At 49.4% G+C, this 18,511-nt stretch overlaps 1 protein-coding gene across 1 annotated transcript in view; it reads right to left on the bottom strand.

The window, feature by feature from the left end:
- The window catches only part of IGSF21 (immunoglobin superfamily member 21), a 245,122-nt gene that overhangs the window by 58,495 nt on the left and 168,116 nt on the right, over positions 1 to 18,511 (bottom strand).

Raw genomic sequence — 18,511 nt, 5'->3', positions numbered from 1 at the left:
AGGAGGAGGAGGAGGGGAAGGAGGAGAAGAAGGAGGAGGAGGGGGAGGAAGAAGGGAAGGAGGCGAAGTTACCCAACTAGGTAACTTCATCAGTGCTAGAAGGGAGGGGGGTTTTGCAGGAAGGAAAGAGGGAGGGAGGGAGGGAGGGAGGGAGGGAGGAAGGAAGGAAGGAGAGAAGGAAGGAAAGAGGGAGAGAGGAAGGAAGGAGAGATGGGATGGATGGGAGGGGGCAAAGGAAGGAAGGAGAGATAGGATGGATGGAAAGGAAGGAGAGATGGGATGGATAGATGGGAGGGAGGGAGGGAGGGAAGGAAAGAAGGAAGGAAAACAAACTTGGTGCCTTCCTTGAGCAGCTCTACCTTGCAGTGTGATCGTGAGGATCAAACTCTGGGAGGAAGGGGGAAGGATTGTGCCCTTTGCCAGCCTATCCCCTGCCAGGATGCCCGCCCTCTTGAGTCCAGCACGTTTTCCTCTCGAAAATGAATCCTGCAGAGGGCTGCAGGGCTGTCTCTCGGAAGGACGGGGGAGAAATTCATTAACTTCCCATTTTAATAGGATGTTATCCAATTTCGCATTTCCCATCTAATGGGCAAATCCAAACTCAATTACCCTTCGAAAATGTTAACTTCTCCGAAGTTCTTTTTTGTTTCCCCTCCTCCCTTCTTTCCCTCTCCCCCAATCAGCCCCTCAACATCCAGGAAGGGAAAATCCCAGCCTCAGTTTCCCAAAGGAGGCTCCATAAGAAGTTGGCTTTGCATGCCTTAGTGAGACATTCCCACCCTCCCTACAAAAAGCAGGTGTGCCCATTAGGGGTGAAAAGTCCCAGGGGGGAGGGGCGGAGGTCTCCGTCTCTGCATCCAAATGAAGAAAGGAGAGAAAGAAAAAAATATAGAGGAGGGAGGTGGGGGGGGAGAGATAAGAGAATGAAAGGGAGGAAGAAAAGAAAAAACAAGAGGAAGGAAGGAAGGGAGGAGAAGGGGAAGAAAGGAAGAAAGGAGAAGGAGAAGAAAAGAAGGGAGACAGAGAGAGAGAGAGGAAGGAAGGAAGGAAGGAGAAGGGGAAGAAAGGAAAAGGGGAAGAAAGGAAGGGAGACAGAGAGAGGAAGGAAGGAAGGAAGGAGAAGGGGAAGAAAGGAAGGGAGGCAGAGAGAGAGAGGAAGGAAGGAAGGAGAAGGGGAAGAAAGGAAGGGAGGCAGAGAGAGAGAGGAAGGAAGGAAGGAGAAGGGGAAGAAAGGAAGGAAGGAGAAGGGGAAGAAAAGAAGGGAGACAGAGAGAGAGGAAGGAAGGAAGGAGAAGGGGAAGAAAAGGAGACAGACAGAGAGAGAGAGAGAGAGGAAGTAAGTAAATATTTTGCCCACCCTCACTGCTTTATCCTGTCCAGATGTCTTTCTATTTCTTAAAATTATTTAGAGAGGACCCCCATCTCTCCATCTAGACACCCCGAGAAGCTCGGAAGCAGAGGGCAATTCAAGGGGTTGGTTGTCCCCTTTAAAGCCCTTCATGGTTTGGGACCAGGTTATCTGAGGGACCATCTCTTGCCGGTCACATCTAGCTGACCCATCAGAGTGGGGAGGCAAGGAATCCCCTAAGGAGGTCCATCTGGCGGGACCCAGAAGAAGGGCCTTCTCTGTGGTGGTTCCCTCCCTGTGGAACATCAACCCCCCCCCACCCTTTCAGAAGGCCCTGAAGACGCGAAATATCTAGATTGAACAGTCAAGAAGTAGATGCAGACAGAGATAAAGATCCAAGAGAGGAATATGGGAGGCAAGTAAAAAAAAAAAAAGTATAGCAATTAAAGTGTTGAAGCGGGCAAGAGATGATGGATAGATGATTTCTCCTTTCTGTTGTTCTGATTTGCTTTCTTTTTTTCTCTCGCTTTCTTTTCTTTTTTTTTAGGAAGGTGACATGACTAGAAGTTAGGTAGGATAGAAAGAAAATGTTTTTTTTTTTAGTGACATGATTAAAAGTTAGAATAAGAGATAGAAATAAGAGAAGGGGGAATGTTAGTGTATACACTTTCATTTCACAAAATAAAAGCAATAACGAGAAAACAAGGAAAAAATGGATAATGACAGACTGCAACTTAATATAAATGTGTATTATTAATAGAAATATACAAGTTGATTGAATGTAATAACCATGATTAATATTACTAGTTTTATTTGTATTAGAATGTATGACACTCAGGTGTAACACTGTTCACGCATTGATATCAGAGGTGGTATTCAGCAGGTTCTGCCAATTCTGAAGAACCGGTAGCAGAAATTTTGAGTAGTCCAGAGAACTGGTAAATACCACCTCTGACTGGCCCCACCCCATCTATACTCTGCCTCCCGAGTCCCAGCTGATCGGGAGGAAATGGGGATTTTGCAGTAACCTTCCCCTGGAGTGGGGAGGGAATGGAGATTTTACAGTATCCTTCCCCCGGAGTGGGGAGAGAATGGAGATTTTACAGTATCCTTCCCCTGCCACGCCCATCAAGCCACGCCCACAGAACTGGTTGTAAAAAATTTTGAATCCCACCACTGACTGATACGTTTGTAAAAAAATAAAAAATAAATTAAAAAACTTGGAGGGGGGAGGGCGAAAGACGCAGCTCTGCCAGAGGACCTGGGGATCCCAGAGTGAGATCGAGCCCATTAAAAGGCTGGTATGAATGTGTGTTGTCACGGTGGGTGCAGGGGTGTTATAATTGTATTATTATTGCATTATTATTATTTTAAATGGCTGATACACGTGGGTGTTGTCGCCGAGGGCGGGGTGTTATTATTACTTTAATTTTATTTTTAATTCTACATTTTGTTTTTATTTAAGCTGCCTAGAGCTGCTGTGAGTGAGTAGGCGGCTATATCAATTTTCCAAACTAAATACATACACGTAGATAAATAAGCAAGCTCCCCAGCTGGGAAGGGGAGGGGGAAATGCCTCGATACACCAGTGGTGAAATCTGAACCGGTTTACTACAGGTTTACTACCGGTTCGCTGGCTGCGCATGAAGTGCATGCCAAAATCTGAACTGGTTTACTACTGGTTCGCTGGCACACCAAAAGGAAGCATGCGGCAGGGGTGGGTTCTACTTATCTTTACTACTGGTTCGCAACGGGATTGTGCGCACGCATGCTTGCTTTGCTCGTGCGTGCACCTTGCTTCTGTGCATGTGCAGATCGCCGATGATGACATCCGGGGCAGTGGGCGGGGCCTCCCACCAGTTTTACTACCGGTTCTTGCGAACCGGTCCAAACCGGGGGCAACCCACCACTGGCATGCGGTAAGTAGGACAGCGCACGAGGGGGGGGTGATCAGCTGTGGCGCGCAATCTTTTTTTTTTACTTTTAAAAGCATTGCTCCCTCCCCTTCCTTCCTTGTTACTTCCTCCCTTCTTTCATCTCTGTCTCCTTCCTTTCATCTCTTCCTGTCTTCCTTCCTTTCTTCTCCTTCCTTCATCCATCTCTCTCTGTCTCCCTTATCTTTTCCTTCCTTCCTTCCTTCCTTCCTTCCTCTCTCCCTTCCTTTCTTCCCTTCCCCTTCCTCCCTCCCTCCCTCCCTTCTACTCTCTCCATCTCCTTCCTTCCTTCCTTCCTTCCTTCCTTCCTTCCTTCCTTCCTTCCTTCCTTCCTTCCTTCCCTTTTGTTCCCTTCATCTTCTCTCCATATTATACCAAAATATATATATATATTTTGCACCGCCAGAGAATGCTTTAAGAGCCCTGTCCTAAAATATTTACTTATTTGGTGTTCAACCTATGAAGAACAGGCATCTCTCTGGCCTTGGTGTGTTGAGAGCAGGAATGGCTGATTAGACGGGTCACAACTGCTAGATGAAGCCGTCACTAAATGAGCATCCCCTGCAGTCCAATTCTCTGGTGAGTCGCGCCTGGCCTGCTGGCAGCCCATGCCAGATGGAGCACCCATCTCCCGAAGCAGTCTATCTCAGTACCACCATAACATTTCTTGCATTCTCCCCCCCCTTCCAAAGCACGGATGAAATTTGTGGCTCAGAGCCGCGTAATTAGCAAAGTGCAAGGTTTCCAGAAACAGGAGAAGGTGTCGAAGAGGTTGTTTAAAAAATGCTTTTAAAAGGCTCTGACGATCAGGCAACTCAGCTGGGATCGTCAGAGCCTTTTAAAAGCATTTTTTAAACAACCTCTTCCGGCGAAGAGGTTGTAGAAAAAATGCTTTGAAAGGGCTCTGACGATCCCAGCTGAGTTGCCTGATCGTCAGAGCCTTTTAAAAGCATTTTTTAAACAACCTCTTCCGGTGAAGAGGTTGTAGAAAAAATGCTTTGAAAGGGCTCTGACAATCCCAGCTGAGTTGCCTGATTGTCAGAGGCTTTTTTTTTTTTTACTTTTGTTTGTTTGTTTGTTTTATTAAATTTGTATACCGCCCGCTGCCATCGCTACCGGATCGGGCGATCCGGTCCAAACTGGGAGCATTTCACCCCTGTGATACACGCATGTGGCACGCACAGACACACACACGTGTGTGTGTGTGTGTGTGTGTGTGTGTGTGTGTGTGTGTATGTATCAGAGATAGCTTAATTGCTGGCGCATCATGTATTCCGGCACAAGGCTGCCTCTGGGCTAAACAGCATTTTTTCCTTTCTGTGTTTTTGTAATTGGCAGCCTGGGATTCCAGCAGGGGTCTCTTTCTTCGCGGCCCCCCCTACTCCCCCCACAACTCTACTGGGTGGCAATAAAAGGCTGGCAGCTTGCGCACCAGCACACGATGAAACAACCAGATGTGTATAAAAGTGAAAATTGGACCTTTGCAACTCCTTCTTCTTTTCCCGGATACCTTGTACTTTGCTAATAACGCAGCTCTGAGCCACGAATTTCATCCATGCTTTGGAAGGTGGAGGGGGGGATGCAAGAAATGTTATGGTGGTTCTGAGATAGACTGCTTCGGGAGATGGGTGCTCCATCTGGCACAGGCTGCTAGCAGGCCAGGCGCGACTCACCAGAGAATTGGACTGCAGGGGCTGCTCATTTAGCGACGGCCTCATCTAGCAGTTGTGACCTTTCTAATCAGCCATTCCTGCTCTCAACACACCAAGGCCAGAGAGATGCCTGTTCTTCATAGGTTGAACACCAAATAAGTAAATATTTTAGGACAGGGCTCTTAAAGCATTCTCTGGCGGTGAAAAAAAAATATTTTTTTTGGTATAATATGGAGAGAAGATGAAGAGAACAAAAGAGAAGGAAGGAAGGAAGGAGATGGAGAGAGTGGATGGGAGGGAGGGAGGAAGGAAGGGGAAGGGAAGAAAGGAAGGGAGAGAGGAAGGAAGGAAGGAAGGAGAAGATAAGGGAGACAGAGAGAGATGAAGGAAGGAAGGGAAGGGAAGGGAAGGGAAGGGAAGGGAAGGGAAGGGAAGGGAAGGGAAGGGAAGGGAAGGAAGGAGAAGAAAGGAAGGGAGACAGGGAGAGATGAAAGAAGGAAGGAAAGGAAGGAGACAGGAAAGAAGGGAGGAAGTAACAAGGAAGGAAGGGGAGGGAGTCAGAGAGAGGAAGGAAGGAAGGAAAGAAAGAAAGGAAAGAAGGACGGAAGGAAGGAAGGAAGGAAGGAAGGAAGGGAGGGAGGGAGGGAGAAAGGGAAGGAAGGAAGGAAGGAGAAGATAAGAAGGGAGACAGAGAGAGATGAAGGAAGGAAGGGAAGGAAGGAGAAGAAAGGAAGGGAGACAGGAAGAGATGAAAGGAGGAAGGAAAGGAAGGAGACAGAGAGGAAAGAAGGGAGGAAGGAACAAGGAAGGAAGGGGAGGGAGTCAGAGAGAGGAAGGAAGGAAGGAAAGAAAGGAAAGAAGAACGGAAGGAAGGAAGAAAAAGAAGGAAGGAGATGGAGAGAGTGGAAGGGAGGGAGGGAGGGCGGGAGGGCGGGGAAGGGAAGAAAGGAAGGGAGAGAGGAAGCAGGGAAGGAAGGAGAAGATAAGAAGGGAGACAGAGAGAGATGAAGGAAGGGAAGGAAGGAAGGAAGGAGAAGACAGGAAGGGAGAGAGAGAGATGAAAGAAAGAAGGAAAGGAAGGAGACAGAGAGGAGGAAGGAACAAGGAAGGAAGGGGAGGGAGTCAGAGAGAGGAAGGAAGGAAGGAAGGAAAGAAAGGAAAGAAGGAAGGAAGGAAGGAGATGGAGAGAGTGGAAGGGAGGGAGGGAGGAAGGAAGGGGAAGAGATGAAAGGAAGGGAGACAGAAAGAGGGGAAGGAAGGAGACAGAGAGGAAGGAAGGAAGGGGAAGGAAGGGAGTCAGAGATGAAGGAAGGATAGGAAGGAGACAGAGAGGAAAGAAGGGAGGAAGGAACAAGGAAGGAAGGGGAGGGCAAGAAAGGAAGGGAGTCAGAGAGAGGAAGGACGGAAGGAAAGAAAGAAAGGAAAGAAGGAAGGAAGGAAAGAAAGAAAGAGTACTGTCAGCAGCAGAGGGAACGAAAGCAAGCATATTTTGCCTCCTCCAATAAAGAAATTGTCAAGTCAGAGAATATGGAATCAATTAGTAAAGCCAGCGAAATCCTTGCAAAACAGTAATTACTCATGTCAGTGGATTCCACCGCAATTAGGCTGAGCAGGAAGCCAGCTCCTCGGGACCCAAAGCCAGGATTTAAGGGGCAGGAAGGAAAAAAAAAATAGTGTGGTCCGCATCGCTCTGCACTGTTGGGGCCAAAAGCCACAATTTTTCTCCTCCGACAAACCTGGATGAGTGATTTTACGATGAAGGAAGCCAGCCCCCCCCCCCCCATACACCCCGAGGTCCGATCTATGGAAATAAACCCAGTTCTTAAATCGGGGGGGGGGGGGCAATGTGTGAATTGAGAAACGGGGATGGAAAGTTAACTGCCACAAAACCCCTTCCAGCTTAATCCAACTTTCTGCAAAGTTTTGTTTTTTAACCACCTCGTTCTGTTCATTTTTCTTATCCTAAATATCTTTAACTGCAAATCAACAAGAATTCGGTCAGTTTGAAATCCAGCTCAGATCAAAAAAAAAAAAAAAACCTGCAAGAAGCAATCCTTAAAAGCGACCCGTGCTAAATTCGGAAGAAAATAATTTAACAAGCAACTTTTAAAAGCGACCTGTGCTAAATTCAGAAGAAAATAATTTAACAAGCAACTTTTAAAAGCGACCTGTGCTAAATTCAGAAGAAAATAATTTAAGAAGCAATCCTTAAAAGCGACCTGCGCTAAATTAAGACGAAAATAATAATTCTTTCAATAACTGACTTTGGAAAAAAATCGCCCTTCCTAAGCCGTTTTCGCCCTCCCGGAGGCTCAAAAAAAGCCTCCGGAGTCTGGGGAGGGCAAACACCACCCCCCCCGGGTGCAGAAGGCAGAGTAGGCCACGCCCACCCAGCAACTGGGCAAAGAACCGGTTGCTAAAATATCTGAATCCCGCCCCTGCAGCAGATCATACCTTTCCTTCCCAAAAAAAAAAACAGAAACGAGAAAGGAAAGTGATATCCAGCCTTGACAAACTTGAACAATGGACCCTATCTAACGAAATGAATTTTAACGTGGAGAAAAGCAAAGTTTTACATTTAGGCAGGAGAAACCGAAGGTATACAGCAGGGGTGAAATCCAGCAGGTTCTGGAGAACCGGTAGCGGAAACTTTGAGCAATCCGGAGAACCGGCAAATACCACCTCTGGCTGGCCCCCGAGTGGGGTGGGAATGGAGATTTTGCAATATCCTTCCCCCAGGAGTGGGGAAGGAATGGGGATTTTGCAGTATCCTTCCCCTGCCACGCCCACCAAGCCACGCCCACAGAAACCGGTAGTAAAAAAAATTGGATTTCACCACTGGTATAACGTACGGATGAGGCTCAAAAACAGTCACTGTGAGAGGGACCTTGGGACGATCACTTGAATATGAGCCAGCTGTGTGCAGCTGCCGCCAAAAAAGGTAATACAATCCCTGGTTGTATAAACAGAGGCATAGAATCAGGGGTGGGCTGCTGAGGGTTCGGGAGAACCTCTAGCTAAGATTCTGTGCAGTTCCGAGAACTCCCAAATCGCACTCCTGGCTGGCCCCGCCCACCCTGCCCCTCCCCTCCCCTCCCCTCCCAGGAGTCCCCATGCGGCCCGTTTTGGATGCAGGTAAATGCAGGGCGTGCACGGAGGCTCGGGGAGGGCGAAAAATGGGCCTACCGGAAGTTCGGCTCCAGAGGCCCTCCGGAGCCTGGGGAGGCCATTTTCACCCTCCCAGAGGCTCGAAAAAAGCCTCTGGAGCCTGGGGAGGGCAAAAACACCCCTCCCCGCCGTGGTGCAGGAGGCCGACTCAGCCACGCCCACCCAGCAACCAGGCAGCGAACCCCTTGCTAAAATTTTTGAAGCCCACCCCTGCATACAATCAAGATCACGTGAGGTATTAGCGCCGCTTTATAAAGCCGTAGTAAGGCCACACCTGGAATACCGCAACCAATTCCGGTCACTACATTACAAAAAAAAAAAAGATGTGGAGACCCTGGGAAAAGTTCAGAGAAGAGCAACTAGGATGATCAAAGGCCTGGAGATTAAACCACAGGAAGAAGGGCTGCAGGTTTTGGGTCTGGCTAGTCTAACGAAAAGAAGAATTAGGGGGTGATATGATAGCAGTATGTCAATATTTGAGCGGTTGCCACAAAGAAGAGAAGGGGTCAAATTATTCTCCAAAGCACCAGAGGGCAGGACACAAGAAACAATGGTTGGAAACTAATCAAAAGACCGATTATTCTGATTCTAAACCATTTTACACTTCTCAAGAATGTTTTTATACTCCAATTTAAAGCCCAGGGTGTAAAAGAAGCTGTAAAATTAGTAAGGAAGACAAAATCGCTTGCTGGACTAGGTTCATTGCAGAGAAGGGAGGGGAAGGGGCTTAGTGGCTACTAAGTGGCAGGGTTTCCAGTTTACTATTTCTGCCAATCAATTCCACCACCACTCTCCGCCGTCATCACCACCCTCCGCCGTCCTCGTTTAGTGACCGTTTGAAGCAGTGGTGAAATCCGAACCGGTTGCTCTGAGGGTAACTCTGCCCACAGCCATGAGTTCGATTCTGACCGGCTCAAGTTCAGTGGACTCAGACTTCCAATCCTTCCAAGCTGAGGACACAGATCGTTGGGGGGGCAAGAGGCTGACGTTTGTAAACCGCTTAAGAGAAGGCTGTGAAGCCCTGTAAAAGCGGGATATAAATCTTAACGGCTATTGCTATTCGCTTAGTGATCATTTGTGGTTACGACCAGAGGTGGGTTTCAGCAGGTTCTGACCAGTTCTGGAGAACCGGTAGTGGAAATTTTGAGGAGTTCGGAGAACCGGCAAATACCACCTCTGATTGGCTCTGCCCCCATCTATTCTCTGCCTCCCGAGCCCCAGCTGATCAGGAGGAAATGGGGATTTTGCAGTATCCTTCCCCTGGAGTGGGGAGGGAATGGAGATTTTATAGTATCCTTCCCCTGCCATGCCCACCAAGTCACGCCCACCAAGCTATGCCACGCCCACAGAACCGGTAGTAAAAAAATTTGAAATCCACCACTGGTTACGACGGCACTGAAAAAAGGGACTTGTGACTGTTTTTCACACTTACGACCGTCACAGCATCCCCCACGGTCGCATGATCAGAATTCAGTCAGCTCGGCAACTGACTCGTATTTATGACGGTTGCAAGTATCCCGCGGTCCCTTTGGCGACTTTTTGCCAAGCAAAGTCAATGGGGAAGCCAGATTCACTTAACAACCGCATTGCTCACTTAACAACTGCAGTGATTCACTTCACAACCGTGGCAAGAAAGGTCGTAGAATGGGGCCAAATAACACCTGACTGTCTTGCTTAGCAACAGAAATGTTGGGCTTCACTGCGGTCATAAGTCAAGGACTACCCGTGACGCCAACCCCAGCAGAAAGACAGAGGTGGCTAAACCTGACATTCCACCTCCCCCACAGCATTCGGCTGTGATAAAGAATGTGGGTTGCACACGGAAGGCCAATGAGAGAATGATGATCCTCGTTTAGCGACTGCCCCATTTAGCAACCATTTGACATTATGACGGTGACGAAAAAGTAACTTTGCCACCAGTCCTCGCAACGATGCCCTCTTGCATGTCTGTAAGCAAAGGAAAGCTGAGGAAAATCCTGTGATCTTTCACTCACCCGTTGCTTTGCTGAACAATCAAGTTGCCAGTCCCTATCGTGGTGGCTGGTAAAGAAATCCCTGTACATGCAGGCAGCGTAACTTCTTTGCATGCAAAGAAAGAAAAGGCAAAAGGCAGGACCATATGTACATCTGGGTAGATGAGATTCAGAAGGTGCAAAGGGGATTATGCTGAGCTCAAGCGAGTGAGCCAAGCGACATTTTACAAAGCCAGGCTTTACCTCTTTTTGGCTTTACCTTCATTTCCACCCCCTTTCCTCAGCTCACGGATTCTCGCGCCATCGGTGCCCCTCCCCAAAGTCTGTACAGCTTAGGGCAGTGATGGTTAATCTTTTCTCCATCGTGTGCCAAAAGCGGGGGGAGTCCAGGGGGGGTCACGCATGTGTGTGTCCACATCCATAATTCAATGCCATCCATGCCCCGCCCTGCCCCCCTGTGCATGGGTGCACGACCCCACCCCCCATGCTTCCCCCGCTTTTCGCACACGGCGGCAAAAAGGTTACCGGTGGGCCTGGTAGGCTCGTTTTTTTGCCCTCCCCAGGCTCCAGAGGCTTTTTTGGAGCCTGGGGAGGGCAAAAAACAGCTTTCCCCACCCTCCTGAAGGCCTTTTGGAGGCTGGAATCAGCCCATTTCCTGACTTTCGGTGGGCCCAGAAGGCCCAAACATCAGCTGGCCGGTGCGCGCATGCACGCTGGAACTGACCGAGGGCAACGCTCACGTGCCCACAGATTTGGCTCCGCGTGTGCCATAAGTTCGCCATCACGGGCTTAGGGTGCTGTCTGAACCAGGGTCAGGAGGACCCCCCAGAGATGGCAGGAAGATCTCAGTGCCCCTACTGGGAAGCCATGTCACCCCGTTCTCCCGGGGAACTGCCTACTCACAAAGGGGCCTCAAGCTGATGTTGGGGACGAAGGCAGCGAGCCAAGTTGCAGACATACAATGAATGAGCAGCTGATTAGGGTTTTGGCAGCAAAGGATTTAAAAATAGAAGAGGCAAACAGCTGTAATTAATTCGCTGGATTGGCAGCGGGGAGGGAGGGCCAGGGGGACGGGGACGACTGTCCGAAAACACACGCCGGAAGGGAAGGGGGGGAAAAAATCCAACTGTTGTAGTGTTTTTGTTACGGATTTCTGACTAGTTTGAAATGCTTGCACCTCTGCGTGGTTGCGTGCGAAACCGGCAGGATTGCGGTGGGCAAATCAGAGGAATGCTTGTCACACAGCGCCATTTCAAGAGAAAGGATACGCTCACTCTCGAAGCGTGCGGGAAAAGACACAGATTATATGGATAATTTGCAAATGTGCAAACGGCAGCCAGCATAAAATGCTGGGTTTTGAATGTCGGGAGGGAGGGAGGGAGGAAGGAAGGGAGGGAGGAAAGAAAAAAAGAAAGAGAGAGAGAGGGAGGGAGGGAGGGAGGGAGAGAGAGAGAGAGAGAAGGAGGGAGGGAGGGAGGGAAGAAAGAAAGGGAGGGAGGGAGGAAAGAAAGGAAGGGAGGGAGGGAGGAAAGGAAGGAAGGAATGGAGAGATAAGAGCAAGGAGGGAGGGAGGGAGGGAAGGAAGGGATGAGAGAAAGAATGGAAAGGAGGGAGGAAGGGATAGGGGAAGGTAATAGGAGGGAGGGAGGAAGAGATGAGATTGAGGAAGGAAAGGAGAAGGAATGGATGGGGAAGGTAATGGGAGGGAGGGAGGAAGGGATATGAGAAAGGAAGGGATGAGAGAAAGGAAAGAAAGGAGGGAGGGACAAATGGATGGGGAAGGTAATGGGAGGGAGGGAGGGATATGAGAAAGAAAGGGATGAGAGAAAGGAAAGAAAGGAGGGAGGAAGGAAGGAAGGGATAGGGGATAATAATAGGAGGGAGGGAGGGAGGAAAGGAAGGAATGGAGAGATAAGAGGAAGGAGGGAGGGAGGGAGGGAGGGAAGGAAGGGATGAGAGAAAGAATGGAAAGGAGGGAGAAAGGGATGGGGAAGGAATGGGAGGGAGGGAAGAAGGGATATGAGAAAGGAAGGGATGAGAGAAAGGAAAGAAAGGAGGGAGGAAGGGATAGGGGAAAGTAATAGGAGGGAGGGAGGAAGGGATATGAGAAAGGAAGGGTTGAGAAAGGAAGGGATGAGAAGAAGGGAGGAAAGGAGGGAGGGAGGAAAAGGACAAATGAAGAAAGGAGAGAAAGAAAAATAAAGAGGCGGGAGGGAGGGATGGGGGAAAAGAGAATGAAAGAAAAAGGGAGGGAGGGAGGGAAGGAGAAAGGGACAAATAAAGAAAGGAAAGAAAGAAAAATATAGAGGAGGGAGGAGGGAAAAGAGAATGAAAGAAAAAGAAAGGGAGGGAGGGAGGAAATAAAAGAAAAAGCAAGAAGGAGGGAGGGAGGGAGGGAGGAAAGAAAGAATGAAAAAACAAAATATCTGGCCTACCCTGGAGATTTTATCCTCTCCAGACCTCTTTCTATTCCTTAGGATAATCTAGAGAAGGTCCCAGAGACTCTCAAAACAGGCCTGTGTATCTCTCAACCTTGCTAAACGACAAGGCCCATTATGCCTTGCCGCGGCCCATACTGGCTTGGCTGTGGGAGATGGGTTCAAGAACACCCAACTGCTCAGAGCCAGAGAGGCTGCTGTTTTGCTGCGGTCAACAGTTTACTTTAGCTGCATCTGGAGAGATAAGCAGAGTGGATGGAGTGTGCTTCATTGGGGGGGGTTGGACCAGGAAATTGGGGGGGGACCCCCTTTTTTTACCATTGAGATGGAGATGTCGTGTTATTGCTGGCAGCTGGGCTGAATCGAAGGAGCGGCGGTGTTTTTTTTTGTAATTGTAGGCGTGAAAAACTGAAGTTCAGGGCTAGAAAGAAAATTAAGCCCTTTGAGAGGCTGCATTTGGGCCTCCAGAGACAGCTGCAAAAATAAATAAAAGGGGTTCAGTTGGAGGACTTGAGCCCAAGGCCCTTCCTTCCCCAACAGAACCGGTCTCCAAGGGGCTGAACGCAAGAGCGGCCTTGGCTACATTTGATGGGGGAGAGAGTGAGAAAAACAGCCCTGGGGCTTCGGAAAACATGAGCGAGGGCAGGGGTGAAATCCAGCAGGTTCTGACGAACCAGTAGCGGAAATTTTGAGTAGTTCGGAGAACCAGCAAATGCCACCTCTGGTTGGCCCCTGAGTGGGGTGGGAATGGGGATTTTGCAGTATCCTTCCCCCAGAAGTGGGGTGGGAATGGGGATTTTGCAGTATCCTCCCCCCAGGAGTGGGGTGGGAATGGAGATTTTGCAATATCCTTCCCCCAGGAGTGGGGTGGGAATGGGGATTTTGCTGTATCCTTCCCCCAGGAGTGGGGAGGGAATGGAGATTTTGCAATATCCTTCCCCCAGGAGTGGGGAGGGAATGTGGATTCTGCAGTATCCTTCCCCTGGAGTGGGGAGGGAATGGGGATTTTGCAATATCCTTCCCCTGGAGTGGGGTGGGAATGGGGATTTTGCAATATCCTTCCCCCAGGAGTGGGGAGGGAATGTGGATTCTGCAGTATCCTTCCCCTGCCACGCCCACCAAGCCACACCCACAGAACCGGTAGTAAAAAAAATTTGGATTTCACCACTGGGCAAGAGGTGTGTGTGTGACTTTCCCATTCCTCCTGTCCTGCAAAGTGGCCGAGTTTAACCATAAATGCAAAGATTTATTCCTTTCATTAAAAGCTTCTTCAATTTCCCTCCGATTCCCACCCGCCCCCCCCCCCCATTTGCAAGCCCCATTGTGGGAATATATTTTATGTGCATAATTATGCGCAGAGCCCAGGAGGTGAAGCAATGGGAAGCCGTCGGAAGAAAAGCTAGAACCTGGAGGGGATTTGAGGACGGGGAGGTCGAGCTCACTTATAGAAAGGGGGGGGGGCAAAATTGAAACTTCCTTCAGCCCCCCCCCTCCTTAAAGGCTCCCTGTCTCCCATTGGCCTTTAAGGGGATGCTGGAGAATGGAGCACCAAAAGAAACTGAGAAGTTTCTCTTGCCTAGCATGGGATCTTCTGCAAAAAAAAAAAGGACTTTTGCTTGTACAGATTTTCCTCCACTTACGACCTTCCATTTAATGACTATTCAAAGTTACGACGGTGCGGGGAAAAAGGAGACTTTAGGACCGATCCTTGCACTTACGACATCCCTGCGGCCCACATGGCCATCAAAATTCGGGAGCTTGGTATCGGACAGGCGTTCATGACGGTGGCGGTAGAGTCGGGAATCGGGGGAGCTCCGTTTCCAACCCCCCCGAACAAGCCATGATAAGGGAAGCCTGGTTCTCTCAACGACAGCATGCTTCGCTTAACGACTGCAGCAGCAAGGTCATAAAATTGGGCGCGACTCACTTAACAACTGTGTATAACTCACAGGTGGGCTTCACATACTGTAGCAGCCATTTCGGCCAGTATCGGAAATGTGAGCACACGCACGCAGCATCCGCGCATGCGTGCAGTGTCACAAAACAAGGCAATTCGCTTGCGCATGCCATCCACACATACAAGCGACACAGTGGTGAAATCTAAAATTTGTTACTACTGGTTTTGTGGGCGTGGCTTGGTGTGGGGGGGGTAATGTGACTGGGTGGGCATGGCCAACTTTTTTTTTTTTTTTTACTTTTAAAACCATTTTGCTTTTAAAAGCCTCTGACGATCCCAGCTGAGTTACAGGATCATCAGAGGCTTTTTTTTCTTTTAAAAGCCTCTGACGATCCCAGCTGAGTTGCCTGATCATCAGAGACTTTTTTTCTTTTAAATGCCTCTGCCGATCAGGCAACTCAGCTTTGGATCGTCAGAGGCATTTAAAAGAAGAAAAGCCTCTGATGATCACGCGGCTCAGCTGGGCATGTGGGGGGGGGGCAGGGATTTTTGCTACTGGTTCTCCGAACCACCCGCCTCCATCGCTACCGGATCGGGTGATCCAGTCCGAACCGGGAGCATTTCATCTCTGATGCGACATCAAAAACACAGTGATATAGGACGGGATTTCGCCTGGATGGGTACCCACTACCAGTTAGCCCAAACCAGTCTGAACCTGAATACCGGCTGAATACCACTTCTGGTATAAATGTCATAAAATGAATGAAAGAATTGCTTAGCCACGGAATTTCTGGCCCCAATTATAGTCGTAAGATGAGGACTACCTGTAAGCTGCAGCTCTCTCTCCGCCCCCCCCTCTTCTTGAAAGGCTGCCCCTAAGAGGAGGGGGTCCACTTGTTTTCCCAAAGCACCAGAAGGCAAGACAAGAAACAACGGATGGAAACTAATCAAGGAGAGAAGCAACCTGGAACGAAGGAAAAACTTCCTAACGGTGAGGACAATTAACCCGTGGAACAGCTTGCCACCGGAAATTGTGGGGGTGCTTTCATCACTGGAGGCTTTAAAGAAAAGACTGGACAGTCACTTGTCTGAAATGGTGTAGGGTCTCCTGCTTCAGCTAGAAGACCTCCAAAGGTCCCTTCCTGCTCTATTCTGATTAATTGATTGAGCTGAGAGAGCCAGGTCCCCTGGACGGGGGGGAAACCCATTCGGAGGACCCGCTCCTGCCTGCTGCCTCGCACTAGCTACCGGATCCCCCTCCCCCTCCCCTCCAGCCCATTCTTCAGCAGGCTGTCGCCTTGGCAGCTGCAGCGCTGGGACCTTCCTTTTGCTCAAAATGCATTAATTTGTAAATATCTTCATTTATATGTAAATGTGGACTCCTTATCCCCCACGTCTGTCTCTCTCTCTCTCCCTCTCTCTCTCTCTCTCTCTCTCCAATCAAGCAGCGACGGCAGGAGCTGCGAATGCCGACAACTCGGGCGGCCACGGTGGGCCGCGATGAGTCATGGTCCTTTCTGCCGAGGGGCTCTCCTTCCAAACCCCCCCCTTCCCCGTTTCTGCCCTTTTCTCTCCCCTAACCCTGGTTTTCCCACACCATGTGTTAATTCTTATTTCCTATGTTTCTTTTCCTTCTGAACAGAGCTTCCTGGTCCTTCTGCTCAGGACGTGACTGGTTGCAACACAGTCACCTCTATCCAGGGTTGGGATTCAAAAAATTTTTTAGGAATATTCCTAACATTTTAGGAATATTAGGAACCGGTTCTCTGCCCGGTTGCTGGGTGGGCGTGGCCTACTCGGCCTCTTGCACCACGGCGGGGAGGAGGGAATTTTCGCCCTCCCCAGGCTCCGGAGGCTTTTCTTGAGCCTCTGGGTGAAAACGGCCTCCTCCGGGCTCTGGAGGCCCTCCGGAGACCAGAAACGGGCCCGTTTCCCGACTTCCGGGAGGCCCGTTTTTCGCCCTCCCAGAGCCTCCTAGCATCTGAAACGGGCCGCGTGGAGATTCCTAGGAGGGGCGGGGCAGGGTGGGGCGGGCCAGCCAGTCCTTGCAACTACCGGTTCGATGATCCAGAAGTAAAATTAGCATCCGGTCCAAACCGGCTGAATCCCATCCGTGCCTCTATCCCACTGGGCGTGTTGTCAGCAACCCACCATCACAACTGCCCAGAGAAAGCGATGCCCCAAAGACGTGTGCCAGAGCTCAAGGTGGCATAGAAGGTACTCCCCGACTTACGACCGTAATAGGGATTTCCCATTACGGGTAATCCTCGACGTTACGACCAACAAGCGAGCCCAAAATTTCTGTGGTTAAACAAGGAAGTCGTTAAGCGAGTTTCGCCCCGTTTTACAACTTTTCTTTGCCACCATGGTTAAGGGAGTTGTTAAGTTAGTCCCATGAAAGTGGCTCCCGGGACATGTGCAACCGTCATAAATATGACCCAGTTGCCAAGCGTCTGAATTTTGATCGTGGGGATGCTTCAACTGTCGTCGGTGTGAAGAACAGTCGTAAGTCACTTTTTTTCAGGGCAGTTGTAACTTCGAACGGTCACTAAGCAAATGGCTGTAAGTTGAGGACTACCTGTACGGTCGTAAGTCATGACAATTTTACTATCGTTTTTACGGTGGTTGTAGAGCGAATGCCACGGTTGTGAAGTCCTCGACTTACGACTGGTATCATTGATGCCAAGAGCCATAAAAGGGTCCTCATCAAGCCAGACCCAACTGAAATGATGGATTTCATTCAGATCCGCCAAGCAAGCCCAAAAGTGGTTTTTTTTTTTTGTTTTTTTTGAGAGGCCACTGGACTTTCTGTTTTTTTTTTTCCTTTGAAGAGGTTTTGCTTCTCATCCAAGAAGCTTCTTCAGCTCTGACTGGATGGTGGGGAAGGGAAGGATTGATACTCCTTGCAGACAGCTGGTCGCTTGCATCCTTTTAGAGAGTCGTTGAGGCCACTTGGAGGTTTACCTGTGTCCTCAGGATCACCTGAGTGATGCAAACGGGTGTGGAGCCTTCTTGGCCACTCTTTTGAGGACAGCATTTTGGTCAGAGAGGACGGCTGGTTTGAAAGAGGGGTCAAGGAGGCCATCTATGTCCAAATCGAACAGCCCTCTCTCAACAGAAGGGATGGGATACGACATCATCCATCTCCAGTCTACAACACAAGTCCTTTCAGAAATTCCAAGAAGGCTCCACAATCATTAGCCCCACTCAGGTGACCCTGAGGACACAGGTAAACCTCCAAGTGGCCTCCACGACTCTCTAAAAGGATGCCAACGACCAGCTGTCTGCAAGGAGTTATAAATCCTTCCATTCCCCACCGTCCAGTCAGAGTTGAAGAAACTCCTTGGATGAGAAGCGAAACCAGGGGTAGGTTCTAAATTTTTTTTACTACCGGTTCTGTGGGCGTGGCTTATTTTGTGGGCGTGGTTTGATGGTCATGTGACAATTCTTTAGGATTTAGCAGAAGTACTGGTCTACCAGGCTTTTAACTGCTTGCAGAGCTGTACCAGTCTACCCATTTGTTTTTGGAGGCACCGATCTACTCATTTGATTTTGGAGGCACCGGTTTACCCATTTGTTTTTCGAGCGCATTGGTCTACCACCACACTGCCTTTTAACACTGATCAGCTGTAGGGCGGCCCTTTGAAGCCCCACGGCAAGAGTTTAATCAGTTTTTTTCCTTCTAGCCGATCAGCTGGGACTCGGGAGGCAGCGAATAGATTGGGGGCGGGGCCAAATAAAAGATAAGAATAACACGGGGGAGTGGAGGGCCCAGCTTCTGAACAAAGAGTACCGGCTCGGTGATGTCATATCGTCACCGCTATCGGCTCGGCCGAACCAGGAGGAACCCACTATTGAGCAAAACGTCTCCAAAGAAAAACCAGAAAATCCAGTTGCCTTTTGAAAGAAAGACTGAGAATCTCCGTAAGACTCCCTCCAAGCCACTTCATTCCATTCATCAGCTGAACATGGATTTGTGATCCATTATAATTGCGTTTCTGTTGCTAAATCAAATCAACTTGATTCTGAGGGGGGGGAGGGGGGGAAATGCTGGATTGAAGAAATTTGTAACAGGATATTCCACAGATGAGTGAACCTCTG

Source organism: Pituophis catenifer, unplaced genomic scaffold, assembly GCF_029215685.1.
Source record: "Pituophis catenifer annectens isolate HBS135680 unplaced genomic scaffold, rPitCat1.0.hap2 SCAF_18, whole genome shotgun sequence".
Lineage (NCBI taxonomy): Eukaryota > Metazoa > Chordata > Lepidosauria > Squamata > Colubridae > Pituophis > Pituophis catenifer.
This window is presented reverse-complemented; position numbering and strand designations above follow the sequence as displayed.